Source organism: Gobio gobio, assembly GCF_949357685.1.
Source record: "Gobio gobio genome assembly, chromosome: 11".
Taxonomy (NCBI): Eukaryota; Metazoa; Chordata; class Actinopteri; order Cypriniformes; family Gobionidae; genus Gobio; species Gobio gobio.
The window spans coordinates 2,233,473-2,254,333 of record NC_137104.1 but is presented as its reverse complement, the minus strand read 5'-3'; positions in this window follow the sequence as shown (position 1 = coordinate 2,254,333).

Genomic DNA, 20,861 nt, shown 5'->3' with positions numbered 1-20,861 from the left:
TTAGATAGGATAGAAGAGAGAATTGTTTATTGGTTAGCCAAATTCCCTAATGCACATATACTCTTGGGTGGTGACTTTAATATCACATTAGATAATGTGATTGATAGATGGCCTCCAGGATCTTGTTCTAGTATAAATACAAAGCTAAAAAACTTAATGCAAAGATTCAATCTGATTGATGCTTGGAGTGTTAAGCATCCTCATAACACAATTTTTACCTGGTGTAATAATTCAAGGTCTAAGCAATCGAGCATAGATTTATGGTTAGTTTCCCAAGTGCTTCAAGACAATTTTACTACTGATATTTTATCTACCCCTTTAACTGATGTGACGGTTCCCTGAGTTTGTTTATCCCTGAGTTACAGGTGATTGACTGATGGAGGGTGTGGTTTCGCACCTGAACCTAATCAGGTTCCTTTAAGAGGGACTGGATCAAACTGAGCATGAGAGCAAGTGATGGGGAGAGCGTGAGAGCGAAGCAAGTTGGGCTTGGCAGCGAGTGTTAATGTTTGTCGTTCGCTCATCATGAGAGTGCCTGAGATCTGACGTTATGTGGGATTTGGAGGTAGACCACAGCCGCATCGGAGTTCACGTTGATTTATTTTCACTATATTGATTTGGACTTCCCTGTGGTGTTTGGTTGGACTGCTTACATTTGCATTTCCTACTTCGCTGACTAACATGTACACTGAATACTTGACACTTCATGTTTATTACCTTAATTAAATAAATCTTATTATTTATGCAGCGGTTGTGTGGCGTCTCCCTTTGCTTGTTGCGATTTAAGAATCTAGATTGTAACACTGATCATAAAGCAATACAAATTAAAATTGACCTACTTCCTGTGACTTCTGATAAATGTTATAACTCATATTGAAAACTTAAAGGATTAGTTCACTTTTAAATAAACTTTTGCTGATAATTTACTCACACCCATGTCATCCAAGATGTCCATGTCTGTCTTTCTGCAGTCAAAAATAAATTAAGGTTTTTGATGAAAACTTTTTGGGGATTTTTCTCCATATAATGGACTTCAACGGACTCCAAACGGTTCAAGGTCCAAATGACCGTTTCAGTGCAGCTTCAAAGGGCTTTAAACGATACCAGATGATGAATAAGGGTCTTATGTAGCGAAACGATCAGTTTCTGGGAGAAACTGAGCAGTATTTATGCTATTAAAATTTAATCTGTTGGCAATGATTTTATTGTTTCTGTTGCCCCTCAGAACCAATTGACCAGTTTCATGCCCGTTTCTTTTCAGCAGCTTAAGGATATAACTGCTCATATGAAGCCCACTAGGTCTCCTGGTAATGTGCTCCCTTCTTCTCTGTTTAAGCAGGTACTCGATTCAATTGGCCCAAGTATTCTGTCTATTATGAATATTAGTTTGTCATCTGGTGTTGTTCCAGTTAGTTTTAAGCACGCGGTTATTCAGCCCCTTTTTAAAAAACGCGCCTTAGACCCATATGACATGAGTAGTTTTCGTCCGATCTCAAAATTGTCATTTATTTCTAAGATACGAGAAAAAATTGTGAACGTACAGCTTAATGACTTTTTAATTAGGAATAATATTTACGATAGATTCCAATCAGGTTTTAGAGTTGGTCATAGTATAGAATCTGCTCTTTTGAGAGTGTCTAATGATATCCTTCGAGCTGTTGATTCTGGGAACCGTGTTGTCTTGCTGATGTTAGATCTTGCAGCTGCATTTGATACAGTTGATCATAGCATTCTCATTGATCGTCTTAGGGATCAGATTGGTATTCAGGGCTTAGCCCTGAAACGGTTCTCTTCCTTTTTGAAAGATAGGACTTTTTTCAGTCTGCGTAGGGGATTATTTTTCTTCCGTTGCCCCCCTTGTGTGTGGGGTTCCACAGGGCTCAATACTGGGACCAATTTTATTTTCCCTTTATATGCTCCCTCTAGGTTCTATCTTTGAGAAATTTGGGATTCAGTATCATCTTTATGCGGATGATTCTCAAATTTATTTACCACTGAAACATGGGCATAAATGTGCCATTCACTCTCTTCATGCATGTTTGGCAGAAGTTAAGTCCTGGCTTGCAAAAAACTTTCTCCAATTAAATGAGGATAAGACCGAGATTATTTTATTTGGAAATAAGGGGTGTGTGGATGATGACTGCCTCAGGTTGTTTCCTGGGAAAAAACTGTCTAGCGTAAGAAACCTTGGTGTCATTTTTGACTCAGAGCTGAAATTTGAGCAGCAAATCAACGCTGTCGTTAAGAATAGCTTCTTTCATCTTAGATTAATATCTAAATTGAAATCTATCCTTACTTTTAATGATATGGAGAAGGTTGTTCATGCCTTGGATTATTGTGTCATCGCGTTTGGATTATTGTACTGTGTTGTATCTGGGTGTGAGTCAGGCTTCCCTCTCCCGTTTGCAGCTTGTTCAGAATTCTGCTGCCAGACTTTTAACTGGCACTAAGAAGAGAGAACATATTACTCCAGTTTTAATTAAACTGCATTGGTTACCCATACGATATAGAATTCAGTACAATTGCTGTTGTATGTATTTAAGTCTCTGCATGGTCTAGCCCCTGAGTATGTTACTGATTTAATCAGCCGCTGTCAATCCAGTAGGGTCTATGCGCTCAAATGATCAGTTGCTTCTTGGGGTTCCACGAACACGTTTAAAATGTAAAGGTGACTGGGCCTTCTCTGTTGCAGCTCCTAGGCTTTGGAATAACCTTCCTCTGTCTGTAAAAACCTTTCCTTCATTGGGTGTTTTTCAGAGTGCGCTTAAAACTTATTTGTTTTCCTTAGCATTTGATAATGCTTCATAAATTGTGTATGTTATATGTTTGTATTGTTTTTGTGGTTTTGTGTTTTTTTTTTACTTTTTTTTATACCTCCTGTACAGCACTTTGGTTCCACTTGTGGTGTTGAAAGTGCTTTATAAATAAATAAAGTTGAAGTTGAATTGCCTCGAGTTGCTGGCAGTACGGTTCGCCCTGCATCGCTTCCGAGCGTTGCTGAGGGGTCAACAGGTAATAGTCCGGACAGACGACACGGCCACAGTAGCGTACATCAACCACCAGGGCGGTTTGCGCTCCCGCCGTATGTCTCAACTTGCCCGCCATCTCGTTTTATGGAGTCAGAAGCACCTGAGGTCCCTTCGTGCTGTCCATATCCCGGGAGACCTGAACAGTGCAGCCGACAAGCTCTCACGGTTTCAGCCACTTCCTGGAGAATGGAGACTCCATCCCCAGATGGTCCAGCTGATTTGGGAACAGTTCGGCGACGCACAGGTAGATCTGTTTGCCTCCCACGACTCTTTCCATTGCAGCCTGTACTATTCCCTGACCGAGGGCACGCTCGGCACGGATGCATTGGCGCACAGCTGGCCGCAGGGCCTGCGCTTATATGCGTTCCCCCCAGTGAGCCTTCTCGCACGGGTACTGTGCAAGATCAGGGAGGACAAGGAGCAGGTCATGTTGGTTGCCCCGTATTGGCACGGCCAGACCTGGTTCTCAGAACTGCTACTCCTTGCGACAGCCCCTCCCTGGCCTATTCCTCTGAGACCGGACCTCCTTACTCAGAGACGGGGCACCCTATGGCACCTGCGTCCAGCGTTCTGGAAGCTCCACGTGTGGCTTCTGGACGGGACGCGGCAGGTTTGAGTGGCCTACCACCTACGGTGGTCGCCACCATCACTTCCGCTAGGGCAGAGTCCACTCGGCATGTCTATGCGTTGAAGTGGAACCTCTTTGTCACCTGGTGCTCTTCCCGCCAAGAAGACCCCTGGAAATGCCCAATCGGGTCCGTGCTCTCGTTCCTCCAAGAGGGGTTGGAGCGAAGGCTGTCTCCCTCCACCCTTAAAGTGTATGTGTCTGCAATATCTGCCCACCTCGATCTCTTGTGGGACAAAAAGGTAAGTCAGCACGACCTGATCATCAGGTTCCTGAGGGGGGCGAGGAGACTGAATCCTCCTCGCTCTCCTCTCGTTCCCTCTTGGGACCTCTCAGTAGTCTTAAGTGCTCTGCAGAGGCCTCCCTTTGAGCCTTTGCGGTCGGTTGATATTAAGTTCCTGTCGATGAAGACGGCACTGCTGACCACATTGGCCTCCGTTAAGAAGGTCGGGGACCTGCAGGCATTTTCGGTTGACGAAGCGTGCCTAGAATTCAGCCGGCTAACTCTCACGTGATCCTGAGACCCCGGCCTGGATATGTGCCCAAGGTTCCTACCACCCCGTTTAGAGACCAGGTGGTGAACCTGCAAGCGCTGCCTTTGGAGGAGGCAGACCCAGCCTTGGCATTGCTCTGTCCAGTACTCGCTCTCCGCGCTTATGTAGATAAGACGCAGTGTTTCAGGACCTCAGACCAGCTCTTTGTCTGTTATGGTGGAGAGCGGAAGGGAAGAGCTCTCTCAAAGCAGAGGTTGTCCCACTGGATAGTGGACACCATTGTTTTGGCTTACCAGCAGCAAGGTCGACCGTGTCCCCTTGGGGTTAGGGCCCACTCCACCCAGAGTGTGGCCTCCTCTTGGGCTCTAGCGCATGGCGCCTCGCTAACAGACATCTGCAGAGCTGGAGGCTGGGCGGCACCGAACACATTCGCCAGATTCTATAATCTCCGAGTGGAGCCAGTGTCCGACTATGTACTCGCCTCTACTAGTGGCCGGTAATGTACCAGGCTCAGGTGTCTTCGCTTGCTCGCCATTCCACTCCACGGACTGGATATCTGCGATATTCTCTTCAGGTGAGCTCCCCGAGAGCCCTGAGTTCCGCCAGCACTGTCGACGCCGACATCAGTTCAGTCTGCCCTTTCGAGCCCAGACCCTCATGTCCGGCTAGGTGTCCCGTGTGCATGGTTCTCCTCCGGCGACCCCCACACAAGTATTTCCACCGTAAGCCTCCTCAGTGAGCAGGTGTCTTTCCCTTGGCAAGCCCCTGCCACCCCTAGGGTTAAAAATCCACCTTCGGCTGGTACCCTAGAGTTTCCCATATGCAGCCCTTAGTGGGTCATATGTGTACTCTCTTAGTCCTCCCTACAGGTAGGCATCCTTGCTATTCCCTCACTGGGATATGCTTCCCAGTGTACCTTGGTATTCATGTGATAAGTGGGAGTCCATTGGCCCTATATGGCGGGATCTCACACTTACGCAGGGCACTGGAAGACAGCTGAGTGGCGTTGTTATATTGAAAGCCCCATTCGTTAGTCACTAACTTACGTCGTAGTGACTGAATGAAAGGGAACGTCTCGGTTACGTATGTAACCCTCGTTCCCTGAGGAGGGAACGGAGACGTACGTTCCTTTGCCACATCAGCTGTGCTACTGGAACGCGGAGTTCAGTCTTGGCTCCGCAGCAGTAACATAATGCGATGTTGCCAGCGTACTTCCTTATATACCCACGAGGTGGGGCGGAGTTACGCAAGCAAATTCCGCATGCCCATGGCATTGGCACTGCCATTGGGCGCTGTTAAATTCTTTGAAGGTAATTGGCTTCTAAGCGAAACCCCCATTCGTTAGTCACTAACGTACGTCTCCGTTCCCTCCTCAGGGAACGAGGGTTACATACGTAACCGAGACGTTTTCACCAATGCTAAGGACTGGACATATTAAACATTTTGTTGTTTTGTATCATTATCATGATCATGTTTCTGTAAAGAAAAAGGTCAGATAAACTGATTTATAATGGTCAGATCTGAATGTGTGTAAATGCAGCCAGACCAGTTGCACCTTAAGGGCGCTTTCACACCTACCTTATTTGGTCCGGATTTTCTGACTTTTCAGTTTGGTCTGAATCAAAATTACAGGTGTGAAACCTCCCCCGTACCATGGTCCAAACAAAACAGATGAAATTTGGTCCGACGAAAAGAGGTAGTCTCTGTCCGGATCAAACTGAACAAAGGTTCGGTTCGTTTCTAGTGTGAAAGCATTTTCTGTATGGTTCGGACTTTCAGACCATTTACAAGAAGTTCCTGTTTATGTTTAAATATTATAATGTTATTTTTAAATTCAATCTAGGCTACATTGATTATGAAAAGTGAAAAGATGCGCAATATGTCAGAAGACAGAAGGTCAGAAATGATTTTGAACAAAATTTTGTATGATTTTGCTTAGAAAGCCTTTCTTTAATGTGAATTTTGTTTTGTATAAATTGTATCTTAATTTTAATCAATGTTTAATCAGATAATTGCCTGGATTTAATAAATAAGAAGCAAATAGTCTATAGCATACAATAATCGTGTGAGCGATCACATGCTTTACACATGAACTGGAGCGCGTCTCAAATAAACCGAAGCTCAGCAGCTACTCATCTCACAGACATGAGAAATATGTGTATATAAAGCTTGAAATGTCCACTTTTAAACATAACGAATAAAAAATAGTCAAGCAATGCGCACTGTTCAATAGTAGCAACAATATGTGTCCGTTCATTCATTCTTGTCAAAGACGCTGACGTCAGACGCACGTCCGTTTACAAATCAATCAATGTCCAGATGCCGCCCACATAGATGATGACGAGTGGACGCAAGTGCGTCATGTACAGTTCTTTAGTGCGCTCGCATAATTGCAATGTGAAACCAAACCAAAACTAACCGAATGTATAAAATGTATCAAAACATGAACTTCGGTTCGGACCTTGGTGCGGACTTTCAGATGTGAAAACGCCCTAAGTCTTAGCACCAAAACTGATCCTTACAATGGACTGTGCAGAATCGCTGTTTTCAGATTTTAAGAACAAGGACGACATCTTCAGGCAAATCTCAAAGTTGATCTGAAAGTCTGATTCAAGGAAGCAGATATTTGGGCAAACAAAGCCCATAAAAGAAAACCAGTTAAGAGTGTTTTATAAATTATAAGAGACAGATAGTTTCAAATACTTTTAAACAAATACTTTCAAATTCTCAAAGAAATAATGTATTCCTTAATTCAATTTTAACTTATTTAATAATAATTAAATGTTGATTAAAACTCAAAATTGTAACAAAGATGACATTTTAAAACTTGTAAATGATCGAAAACATTTTTTCTTTTAGTATTTACTTAACACGGAACAGGTGAGAAGTACATTTCATCCATGTAATATGCAAGGTGCACAGGTAAATTTTGCTACCCCTTTCACCCAATGTTGTAAAATTACAACATTGACATTACAAGCTCAAAATCTAATATGATTAAAGTATTCAACAGTACCTTAATATCTGCATGATCTAGACATAGTACTAATCACATAAAAAATATTTTGGGGAATTTTACTTACTTGAATGTTGATTTATCCAATCCAGTAAAAATTCATGATCTGCTTCAAGTCAAGTCCGCCGGTTGTGTGAGTTCATGGCCAGGTAAACAGGCCAATTCACAACATTTTTCATCCAATAGCATTGCAAGACTGAACAATAGGACCTATTAGTTGTGTAAATGTGGTCTTAGAGAGAAAAAAAATATCTACAGGTTTATTTTAGTAGAGCTAAACTTGATGTTGTAATATTACAACAGTGGGTCTTACAGGGTTAACCCACTGGACCACCATCTCCACATAGGAGGGTACTCCACATATCATAGGCTGGTCTGTCTTGAGTATGCTGGTCACATGATTTGTTTCAAGTTTTCTGTGATCAATTAGTCAGCCTGACCTAAACCCAACATGGGCGCCATTGGTGCAGGACATTCAGATTTTGTGATAAATATATTAATCTTAATTCTTTCAGAAAAAATAAAAAACAACTGCTAATATTATTTGTGAACATTGTCTTAAGATATGTCTTAAGAAAATGTAATTATATGTTGCTCAAGCTGTTATTTACCACTTTTTGAAAGGTATGTAACTCCCAGTTTACGTTGTCTGTTTAGGGTATTAAAAAAAAAGATTGACAATGAATGGTGTTTCAAGGTAAACTGGGCTCCCTGTACTGGTCATTGCATTATTGTGAATTCCAGGGTGACTAGTGAGGGGTCATTGTTGAGTGGTGGAAGGGCCAGTAGAAATCTTGTTCAAGGACCGGGGCCCTTAGGGGAGACCCTTATAGGCCCTCTGGGCCCAATGTACACAGCCCCGCTTCTCAATCGATGTAGTTTAAGTTTAAAAAAAAATTGCAAATGTTAATATTCACATGTAAAACTCATATTATTACTTTTTGTTGTCTACATCTTTGCATATAAGGGTCTTCCCTGAGGGCCCGGTCCTTGAACAAGATTTCTACTGGCCCTCTCAACCAACCCCTCACTCGTCCCCCTGGAATTTCGCTTTGTGTGTCGGATGTCCAAACTCCAAAGTTATGTTTGATCTAGGGCTGTCACGATATCAGCTTAAAAACACTGACTCTTTTGAAATTGATCCATTTAATGTTGATTTTTCTGATATCAGATAAGACTTATTTGGTTGGGAGGGCCTTTTTTCACCAATAAATAGAGCATAATTTCTGATCACAATATTATTCAACTAGACTTCATAGACTGCTGGTGAGTATTAATATTCATATCTATGTTTAATGACACATTTCTGGTTTGTAATGTTTTGACAGGGCGTAAAGTTCCTCGTGTGAATAATATATTGGATAAATAATAAATATAGCAATTGTTTATGTAAGGATCGGTTTTGGTACTAAGACAAAAGCTGAGATACACACCCCAGCAACTGAACAATAAAAGTCACTAATCTTGAGAGAAGATCTCACAGAAACTGTGTGACAACACCCTGACAAACATTTCTCCCCCCTCCCCATTTTGCCCTCTCCTTGCCATGTTTTCAAGTCACCAAATGCAGATATACCAGTGATGATGTGTCTTGTAAATCTATTGGTTTGTCCCTTTCATGTTTGATGTCTTTTTAAAGGTCTCGGTGCGAATGGTAAAATGGTCTCAGTTTCACTGCAGTCACTAGTAGTATTAGAAAGATTGAAAACTAATGAGAATTCAGGAGTCTCTTCAAAGATATCTGATCCACTCCCCCAAAACCAGGTGGTTGTGTTGCAAATATTTACAACCCTTTTGTTCTAGTTGGAGTATTTAAGGCTGGGTAACCTAACTCTCGGGGGAATATTCTGTAGTCAGAACCCCCATGTGGTGCTGGATCAGTGTCTTTGAGACACTGACCCAAACTGCATGTATTGTGCCAGACATGATGACTCTTTTAAATTATTTTCATATTGCTTTGCAATTGTGTTTTATGTTTTTACGCTGATCAGTTGTGTACCATGGATTTTTGTTTACTTATTTACTTTTCCTGTCTTGCCAAAATAAATGTTAATCTTGATTTATTCTGTATCTTTCTGAAATCATTATATTAGTAGTGTCCGTGAGGAGTAAGTAGGAGTTACCGCAGATCTCTCTGCCAGGGCAGATCATACTGGGAACCCCATTGCGGGAGCATTGAGCCATGCATGAGGGAAAACCTGATTTCTGACTGCCACTGTTATTATAAGTTGCAGTTTCCGTGACTATCACTAAAATTACACGTTTTGTTATGAGTAAACATGTGTGACTCACTTAGAGGTAAGATAGTTCACCCTGCAATCCTCTGTAATATCAGAACTGACTAATCTGTGTCCGTTAGAGCAAGCGAAACCGGACGCTTAGCCTATTTGAGACTCCGGGTCCCATGGAGGAACGAATATTTGAAAATAAGTGATACTAAGGAAAATCAACGATCTAAATTAAATCGCAACTAATCTTAAATCAGCTGATAATCTCTAAACGTAACACACTTTATGGAGTCACATAGAATTGGAGTCAGAGAAAATTATTAATGGAGTCAGATTTAAAATGAGATATCAATGGAGTCACGTGAGCACCCCAAGCGAGATGGCGGCTCGTTAGATAAGCTCGTATCCACTCGCTGATTACTATTTAATTTATGACGAAATAGTTGACATTTGTTTGGAAAAGATACTTTGGAAACGTCCATGATCCGAATCTTGTCATGTTTTCAATGGTTTTACGATGACAACGACATCTAAATACTTCAAGGAAGCAAACCGCATGGCGACCAGACGGACCCCACCTCCCGCGGAGGCCAAGGCAGATTTTAATCCTTCTGAAAAGCAGACTGAAGCTAAAGTTAGCCTGGAAAAGGTCTTCGCTGAGGTAACTAAAATGAGTAAAACTCTTCAGGTAGTTGCAGCAGACACAATTGCTATTAAAGAGACAATGACAGAGTTAAAAGATACCGTGAACCAAGTACAAGAACAAGTCAGAATGGAGGAGGCGGAGGGCCGTGTCTCTCACCTGGAGGACCTGACAGAGGGGCTGGTGACGGACAAAGATGCTAAAGAAAAGAAGATAAATGTTCTCTGGGATCGTGTTCAAATGCTTGAGAACCATAGCAAGCGGAACAACGTGAGGCTTGTAGGGCTGAAAGAGACGTATGGAATGAACGGCACATTGGAGAGATGTGTGAAGAAAGTTTTGAGTGAAGGCCTGGGGATCGACTTAGAGGGGGAATTCGAAATTGAGAGAGCTCATCGAACATTGGTCCCCATACCGAATGAGGGTCAACCACCGAGACCGGTGCTGATCCGGTTTCTGAGGCAGTCTGCGCGGGAGCGCCGTGGAATCGAAGGGAGGGTGCTAAGCTATCCGTGTTTCCCGACATGTCGAGGGAGCTGGCTGAAAAAAGAAAGATGTTTCTGCCTGCTAAGAAAGCGCTTCAACAGTTAAATGTGAGATACACGCTTGCTTTCCCCGTTATCCTGAGATTCACATGGGAAGGTAGAAACCGCAGTTTTACAAGCACTGGGGAAGCGGAACGTTTCATCAGCACATTGCGCAATGATGAGATATAAAGGTATGCCCTTATAAAACAGTAATGCTTACGGACGGTGAGGAGTATATAAAAGTCAACCATGAGTGGAAATGAATCGCGAGTGGGTCTCAAGCTTAAGATGGTATGCTGCCCGAGCAGCGTGAAGCTGGACAGTGACAACCAGCTTCATGAGGGATGCCTTACGGACCAGTAGGAGTTATTCTCTGTTGTTGCGTGTTATATTTGCAACAGTTCCTTTGTTTTTTTGTTTTGGTTTAAAGACCAAAGACTGGTCAGAGCTCCCAGTTTCTTTTTCAAGGGAGCATTTTAATGTTATTTATCTATATTTATTTTGTTTTTTGTAAACCGTTTATGAAAAAATGTTCGGTCATGACAAAGTTTACTATTAATAATTTCTTATTATACTTGTTAATAGGTCTTTATACACAACAGTGACTTTGGTATCCTTTTTCTGATATTACATAGTGCAGCATGGTTGGGAATTATATAACATACATGTCCTGGAACATAAAAGGCTGTGGGAATCCTATAAAAAGAGGCAAAGTTATGACCTATTTGAAACATCATAAAGTTGATTAGATTAGATTAGATTAGATTCAACTTTATTGTCATTACACAAGTACAAGTACAAGGCAACGAAATGCAGTTTAGGTCTAACCAGAAGTGCAATAGCAGCAAGGGCAGGATATACAATGGAAGCGTAAGTGCAGGACATGGATATGTACTGAATATGTATAAATATGTATAAATAGAGAGACGTTATTACTATAAACAGAACTGAATTTACAGGTGAATATGTACAGTGAATAAATATACAGATGGCTATTACTATAAACAGAATTTACAGGTGAATATGTACTATGAATACAATATACAGATGGCTATTACTATAAACAGAATTTTACAGATAGAGGTATACAATAATATGTTAGGCTAATATGAGGAATAGCAGTGGATTAGGGTAGTGCAATAAATTATGGACAGAGCTATCCGGAAAAAAAAAAAGTGGAAAGTGCAGTGGAAAGTGGTTGCATATTACAGTTAGAAGTACAGTGCAAAATGCAAATGTAAACATTGGTACTATAAATACAGTCGGCAGTGCAAATGAGCATAATCCAGTTAAGATATGGCAGTGTAAGATGCATTTGTAAACAGTTGTTACTGTGATAAACAGTCGGTAGTGCAAATAACAAAGTGAAGGAAGATGTGAGGTAGGAGAGTTATCAGTTTATGAGGGAAGTGGATCAACGGGGGTTTGAGTTCAGTAAAGAGACAGCTCTGGGGAAAAAACTGTTCTTAAGTCTGCTGGTCCTGGTCCGGTGGATCCTGAAACGCCTGCCGGAGGGCAGGAGAGAAAACAGTCTGTGGGCTGGGTGAGAGGAGTCCTTGAGGATGCTGCGAGCTCGATGCAGGCAGTGTTTCCTCTGGATGTGCTCGATGGCAGGTAGTGGAGTCCCTGTGATGCGCTGGGCAGTTTTCACCACCCGCTGCAGTGCCTTGCGCTCCGCAACAGAGCAGCTCCCATACCACACTGCCACACAGTTGGTCAGGATGCTTTCTATTGCGCAGCGGTAGAAGTTCACCAGGATAGCCGAGGAGAGCTGATTCTTCCTCAGTGTCCTCAGGAAGAAGAGGCGCTGGTGAGCCTTCTTGACCAGGCTGGAGGTGTTGGTCGTCCACGACATGTCCGCCGAGATGTGGGTCCCCAGGAACTTGAAACTGGAGACACGCTCAACAGCCATTCCATTGATGTGGATGGTGTCGTGTGTGCCTCTTGACTCCTTCCTGAAGTCCACGATGAGCTCCTTCGTTTTGGTGGTGTTGAGGAGCAGGTTATTATCAGCGCACCATGTGGCCAGGTGCTGGATCTCCTCCCTATAGGCAGTCTCATCGTTGTTGCTGATGAGACCAATCACCGTAGTGTCGTCCGCAAACTTGACGATGGAATTAGATCCATACACAGGCTTGCAGTCGGAGGTGAAGAGGGAGTAGAGAAACGGACTTAGCACACAGCCCTGTGGTACACCAGTGTTGAGTGTGATGGATGTGGAGCAGGTGAATCCTGAACGAACATTCTGGGGTCTGTCAGTTAGGAAGTCCAAAATCCAGTTACACATTGAAGTGTTGATGCCCAGGTCTCCAAGTTTGGCTATTAACTTGGATGGGATGACAGTGTTGAATGCTGAGCTGAAGTCAACAAACAGCATGCGTGCGTAAGTGTTTTTATTGTCCAGGTGAGTGAGCACAGAGTGCAGTGCCATGGAAACGGCATCCTCTGTGCTCCTATTGCTGCGGTAGGCAAACTGGTGTGAGTCCAATGTGGATGGTAGAGAGTCTTTAAGGTGTTCCAGGACCAGCCGCTCAAAGCACTTCATAACGATGGGTGTGAGTGCTACAGGGCGGTAGTCATTAGGGCACCTCGGGTTAGAGTGTTTTGGCACTGGCACAATGGAAGTGCGTTTAAAGCATGTCGGTACAGCTGCTTGGGCAAGAGACAGGTTGAAAATGTCTGTAAAAACCCCAGCGAGCTGCTCCGCACATGCCCTGAGAACACGACCAGGGATGTTGTCTGGTCCAGCAGCCTTGTGCGCGCTGATCCGGCTCAGTGCCTTGCAGACATCTGTGGAGGAGAGTGTGATTGGTGGGTCAGCTGAAGGTTTGAGCTTGGTGGCAGTTTCTCTGTTGTCTCTTTCAAAACGAGCATAAAAGTAATTTAGCTCGTTCAGGAAGTTGACATCAGTGGCTGCGGGGGTGGAGTGGGGGGGTTTGTAGTCACTGATGGCCTGGATGCCCTGCCACATGCGTCGAGGGTCAGAGTTGGAAAAGTGACCCTCTATCTTTAGCTTGTAGCAGTGCTTGGCCTTTTTGATGCCCCTCTTCAGGTTAGCTCTGGATGTACTGTAGGCTTGTGCATCACCTGATCTGAAGGCAGTATTGCGTGACTTCAGCAGGAGTCGAACTTCCCTGTTCATCCAAGGCTTCTGATTTGGGTATGTGGTGATCTGTTTCTGGGTTGTAACACTGTCGATGGTGGTATTGATATGATCCAATACAGAGGAAGTGAATGAGTCAATGTCCGTGTGAGCGCCACTGGTGGCTTGAGAAGCAAACATACTCCAGTCTGTGTTTAGAAACCTTTCCTGGAGTGTGGAGTCTGCCCCCGCAGGCCACACCTTGATGGTCTTCACTGATGGCTTCACACGGTTGATGAGGGGTGAATATTTGGGTGATAGAAACAAAGCGAGGTGGTCTGACTGTCCCAGGTGGGGGAGGGGTGTCGCAACGTAAGCGCCAGCCATGTTTGTGTAAACATGGTCTAAGGTTTTGTTTCCTCTGGTGTGGCAGGAAACATGCTGGTGAAACTTGGGTAGCACTGACTTTAGGTTTGAATGATTAAAGTCACCTGCAACAATAAACGCAGCTTCCGGGTGATCAGTCTGTTGTTTACTGATGGCTGCATGAAGTTCTTTCATAGCAAGCTTGGCATCAGCATCCGGAGGAATATAGGCCGCAGTGATAATAGTGGAGGTGAACTCCCGCGGTAGATAAAGCGGTCTACATTTAACCATGAGAAACTCCAGGTTAGCTGAACAATGACTCCCAACAATAGCAGAGTTTGTGCACCAAGCTTTGTTAATATAAATGCACAATCCACCCCCTCTGCTCTTCCCGGAGCCATCTAGTGTTCTATCCGCCCGGAGTGTGTGGCGTCCCGCTAGCTCAATAGCGGTGTCCGGTATTCCGCTGTTTAACCAGGTTTCAGTGAAGATTAGGACGTTACAGTTCAAAAGTTTCTTACTGTGTGTAATGCTGAGTCGAATCTCCTCCATTTTGTTCACTAGCGATCGTACATTGGCAAGGAAAATGCTGGGTAAAGAGAGCCGGTAAGGAGTTAGCCTTAGCTTAGCTCTTAGACCTCCACGCTTACCACGCCTTTGTTTACGATCACAGCGCAGCCTTCTAGCACTTTCGCCCGGCCGGGCAGAGCGCATCGCCTCGGGCGTCCTAGCGATATCAAGAAGGAGTTGAAGATTGTCCATAAAACTGTCGGAAATTCGCAAACCAATATCCAAAAGCTCACAACGGGTGTACGATGTAAAAGCACAACTGTTCTGTACGAACAGACCCGAGATGAACAAGAAAAATACCGCAAAATTGCAGAATCTGGAGAGACGCTGAGCCTCGCGATCTACTCGCGCCGCCATCTTGGTCATATACAATAGATATTGCATTTATTCAGGAAACACACTTTAAAGGGGAAGAGGCTCTAAAATTGAAATATGGGTGGGTTGGACATGTTTTTCATAGCTCCTTTTCCAGCAAGCGTAATGGCGTCGCTATACTAGTTAACAAGAAACTAAATTTTGTCCTGACTGGTGAGGTCAAAGATCGTGAGGGGAGAATGGTCTGTCTACAGGCCCGGATAAACAACATGGCAGTGGTGTTGTGTAACATTTACGCACCAAATATAGGGGACCCTGGCTTTTTCTATGAAGTAAATAAGACATTAGGGGAAATGGATGGTCAAATAATCCTAGCTGGAGATTTTAATCAAGTGTGGGATGCTTTTATAGACAAAAGTATATTTATTGACCAACCACATCCTAAAGACAGAGCAGCAATGCATATGATGAGTGAAAATAATGGGTTAGTGGATATTTGGCGTCTGGTGAATCCACGCGAGAGGGAGTACACCTTTTATTCACATTGTCATAAATCCCATTCCAGAATTGACATGTTTCTGATCTTGAACACCGTGACAAAACATGTCACGCACTGCAAAATAAATGCTATTGCCTTATCAGATCATGCTGCCGTGGAGTTAGGCATTGATATTAATTGTGACAAAGAGAGAAAAGGCAGGTGGAGGTTAAATACCTCACTTCTAGCTCATGTGGCTTTTGGATTATTGTTAAAAGAAGACTTACAGTTTTTCTTTGAAGTTAATACTGGTAGTACTGATAGAAGATCAACTGAATGGGAGGCATCTAAGGCATACGTCAGAGGGAAGATAATAGGCTATGCATCTAAACGGAAAAGGGAGGATCTGGGTAGAATACAGGAATTAGATAACAAAATTAAGAATTATGAAAAAGAACTATCCCAGCACTTCTCAAATCAATTGTATCAAGATATTTGTAAATTTAAATTTGAACTCCAGGAAATTTATAATAAAAAAGTAGAGTATGCCTTATTTAGATTGGGAACTTGTCAGCATTTGGGACTGCTGTTCCTTAGTCCTGCCACTAGATGTCATGTTACTCACCTGTTGTCTCTCGTTTGTGTAATCATCTTCACCTGCACCTTGTTTCCCCTTGTGTATTTAAGCTCTGCTTTTGTTCTCCCTTGTTACTTGGTCTTTGTATGAGATGTTTGCCTGGCACCCTGAGTTTCTTTGGATCTTTTGAGACCTTGTGACATTGTAAGGATTTTTTGTTTAAGTTATTTTAAGTAGTCCTCTTGCTTCTGTCTTTTTTTCTCCCCTCGTGGAGTGTTTGTTTTTCTCCTTTTTGTTTTCATTCCTCCATGTTGAGAAGAACTTTTGTTGGAGTTTTGTCATCATCTTTTGTTCATTAAACCATCTTACTTGAGACCTCGTACTCTGACCTGTGTTTCAATTGGATCCAACTCCTGCTGGCTGGTGGCTCAGTGGTATTACCGCCAAGCTCTTACACCAGAAACCCGAGTTCTAGGCCGGGTCCTGACAGGAACTACTTTCTATGAGGATGGGGAGAAAACTGGTAAACTGCTAGCCAGACAGCTGAAGCAAAAGAATACATGCAATTTAATAACAGCTATTAAGAAAGGAAATACAATAGTTACCTCTGCAAAGGAAATAAATGATGGACTACAGCAGTTTTATAAGGAATTGTACACTACTGATACTAATCCTAGCCAGCTGCCTAAACTGTCCTCAGAGGAGGTGAATCTGTTAGACGGTCCAATAACAGAACTTGAAGTCAGGAAAGCTGTTTCTATTATGCGTAATGGTAAATCAGCAGGATTAGATGGGCTCCCGGTTGAATATTATAAACAGTATATAGAATTACTTGCACCCATTTTAACAGAAGTATATAACGAGGCATATGCTAGAGGATCTCTCCCTCCTTCTTTTAACAATGCTCTAATATCTGTTATTCCTAAAAAAGACAGAGACTCCACTGAGCCTTCAAATTATCGACCAATAAGCCTGATTAATGTAGATTGTAAGATATTAAGTAAAATTCTTGCAGTACAGCTAGAGAAGGTGTTATCCAACATTATAAACCTTGATCAAGTTGGATTTATGATGAATAGGTCATCAATGGACAACATGAGAAGGTTACTACACTTAATTTGGCTAAATAGAGAAGAAACTGTCCCAACTGTTGCCCTTTCACTTGATGCAGAAAAGGCATTCGACCGAGTTCATTGTGATTTCTTATTCACAGCATTGTCAAATTTCGGGTTTGGACCATCTTTCATTAAATGGATTCAAACATTATACAAAACACCTAAAGCATGCGTGATTACCAACGGTAAAGTTTCCCCGTTTTTTGACCTTACCAGGGGGACACGGCAGGGATGCCCGCTGTCGCCATTATTGTTCAATATTACATTGGAACCATTGGCTATTGCTATCAGGGCTAATACAAACATTCTTGGTGTACAGGGAGGGGATAAAGAACACAAATTGTTTTTATATGCGATGACATTTTGGCCTTGGTAAAAGATCCAGATAAGTCATTACCTCATTTAATGGAGACAGTTCAATCATGTTCTAAAGTGTCTGGATATAAGATTAACTGGACAAAGTCTGAAGCTATGCCCATAGCTGGAATATGTAATGCAAGTATGGTAACTAAATTTGGTTTTAGATGGACTCCACGAGGGATAAAATATTTGGGTATAAAGATATGCAGGGAGTTAGAAGAGATTCCTATGTTAAATTTGACACCAATTTTACAAAAAATAAGGAATAACCTGGATAACTGGGGGAAAAAATCCTGTTAACTTTATGGGGGAAGGTGAATATAATTAAGATGGTGGTCTCGCCTCAGCTTAATTACGTGCTCATGATGCTACCAATTACAACTCCACAGTTGTTTTTCAATCAATATGATATAATGGTAAAACATTTCTTATGGAGTGGAAAAAGGCCCAGGATAAAGCTTAATAAACTATGTGCCTCTCGGGATAAGGGGGGGTTGGGACTACCAGACCCTCGGCTATATCAGATATCTTTTGAAATGGCTAAATTGGCCAAACATTGGAACAATGATACTCAATTGGATTGGGTTACTATTGAGAAAACTCTGTCTTGGCCATACAGCCCTATTGAGCATTTGTCTCAATGTATAGACTTGACTTCAAATCCTATCATGAGGCATTCGAGAGAGGTATGGGCTAAGATTCACAAGATGCATAAAATATCACAATGTAAACAACCATACTCTTCCCTATGGCATAACTCTGCTATTTGTTTCGGGAAATCACCTATGTACTGGAAGAAATGGCATATAAATGGCCTGTGCACTGTAGCAGACTTATTTGAACAGGGTGTATTTATGTCTTATAATAACCTTGTACAGAAGTATAATATAAAGGGAAAAGAACATTTCTGGAAGTACCTACTGTAAATCTCCATCCATTAGCCCAAAAAACGAAAACTAATGACGTGGTCAAAAGGAATTCTGCGTGTAAGCCTTTTCAGCCTTTCGGTGAAGTTCTTTTAATTTATTGATATCTCATTTTAAATCTGACTCCATTAATAATTTTATCTGACTCCAATTCTAAGTGACTCCATAAAGTGTGCTACATTTAGAGTTTATCAGCTGATTTTACGATTAGTTGCGATTTAATTTAGATCGTTGATTTTCTTTATATCTTCCTAGTTTTTATATTCGTTCATCGAGAGACCCTAAATCGCTTAGAGACATGACGCGTCCGGATATCGCGCGCTCACGGGCACAAAACGGTTACTTCTGTGATTAGTCAGAGGATGCAGGGTGAAAATTTTACCTTTAAGTGGTTGCACATGCTCACTCAACAAAAAGTGTAATTTTAGCAATATTCACGGACTACAACGTGCTAACCCAGCGATAGTCAGAAATCGGAATATCGCGTACGCTGCGCTCCATGCTTCAGTCGTACCGTCATCGGTGTGATCTATCATAACCCTAGATTTTGCGGTAATAAAGGACTCTACATCGATCCATACTAGAATAACGATTTCGGAACCATACAAGAGAAATCAAGATTAACATTTATTTGGCCAGACAGGAAAAGTAAATACGTAAGCAAGAATCCATGGTACACAACTGATCAGCGTAAAAACATAAAACACAATTGCAAAGCAATATGAAAATAATTTAAAGGAGTCATCATGTCTGGCACATCTACATGCAGTTTGCACGAGGGGTCTGATTGCAGAATATTCCCCCCAGAGAGTTAGAACATCCAACCTTAAATACTCCAACTAGAACAAAAGGGCTGTAAATATTTGCAACACCCCCACCTGGTTTTGGGGGAGTGGATCAGATATCTTTGAAGAGACTACTCAAAGGAGAACTGAATTATCATTAGTTTTCCAATCTTTCTAATACTACCAGTGACTGCAGTGAAACTGAGACCATTTTACCATTCGCACTGAGACCTTTAAAAAGACATCAAACATGAAAAGGATAAAACAATAAATTTACAAATAACATCATCACTGATATATCTGCATTTGGTGACTTGAAACCAGGACAAGGAGAGGGCAAAATGGGGAGGGGGGAGGAATGTTTGTCAGGGTGTTGTCACAGTTTCTGTGAGATCTTTTCCTCAAGATTAGTGACTTTTATTGTTCAATTGCTGAGGTATGTATCTCAGCTTTTGTCTTAGCACCAAAACCGACTCTTACAGACGGCCCCTGGCCCATTGGGACAAATTCAGATTAGTTCCCAAGGGGACATACTTGGACATTCCTTGTTTCCATATTTTGGATGTAATTTCCGAAGTTTTCATGGTGCTGATCCTGGAGTTAACAGCACAAGTCAATGGGTGCCGGATTCAAGCAGTCACCTGAAATAACAACATTAAGACAGGCTGAACATGAAGATGAAAACACTGCTGAAATACACCTCAGCGGCACAGTCCCTTTAGGTGTAGGCGTACTGTGCTGATTGGATGCTGAAGCAATTAGGCAGGATATCTGTTATCCCGTTGGTCAGGTTTGTTTCCACCTGCCGATGATTGTGATGATTTTCAGTCTGTAGAATGACTTGTTGTCCCAAGTCAGTTGCGTTAGTAAGCATGAGCAGAAAGTGTCAGTGGAAAGTGTCTTTACACTTTGAGGAAACATCTGTGTCCTCCCCAGGATTCTTATCAATAGCTGACCCTTAGAGAAATCCTCGGTCACCTTCAAGCAGAAGGTTTGGTTTGCCGGGCAGGTCAGATCTCCATGGGTGAAGGAATCATTTCACTGATGATGCTCCATTATGTGCTAGACACCTGAACAAATTCTGAATAACCATGCAATAATTGAACACTGATGACTTTGTGGTTATTGTGAGATGGAAAAAGAGAGTTGTTGGATAATCACAAGAACATCAAAATAACAACACATGATAAACTCCTGTCAGAAGTGCGAGTGGTAAAAACGGTCTCATTTCTCAGTGTCATATATTTAGTGAGCAAGTCTCATTTGATCGCCAGATTCTTCAATACCACTAGTGATATTGAAGTGGAATTTAAACACGGTCTGGATGAATTGAAGGAAGGGTATCAAAACCGTCAATAGTAGGTTTACCAGCAGTATGCATATTTAAAATATATCACATAATTAAACATGGAAATACACAATTGAATAATTGCCATTATAAAATTGATTGTATCAGTTGTTTTGAATGCAAATCATTATTGAATTCTTATGTTTCAATCAGATTACTTAGAGAATGAGATTTACAGAAAAAGAGATTTAAAATCTTTAGTTAAACTTTGGCACTCATCTTCTGCGCATTTGATGTACAGGCGGAGTCACACTCAATGATGCAGGTCTGACTGAGAATTGTTTACTTAATTTATAGAAATGCCTGCATCCCAGATCTAAGTCTTTAGATATATTTTATTGTCATTAGTCATATGTTGGAAACCAGGGGCCCTTCCA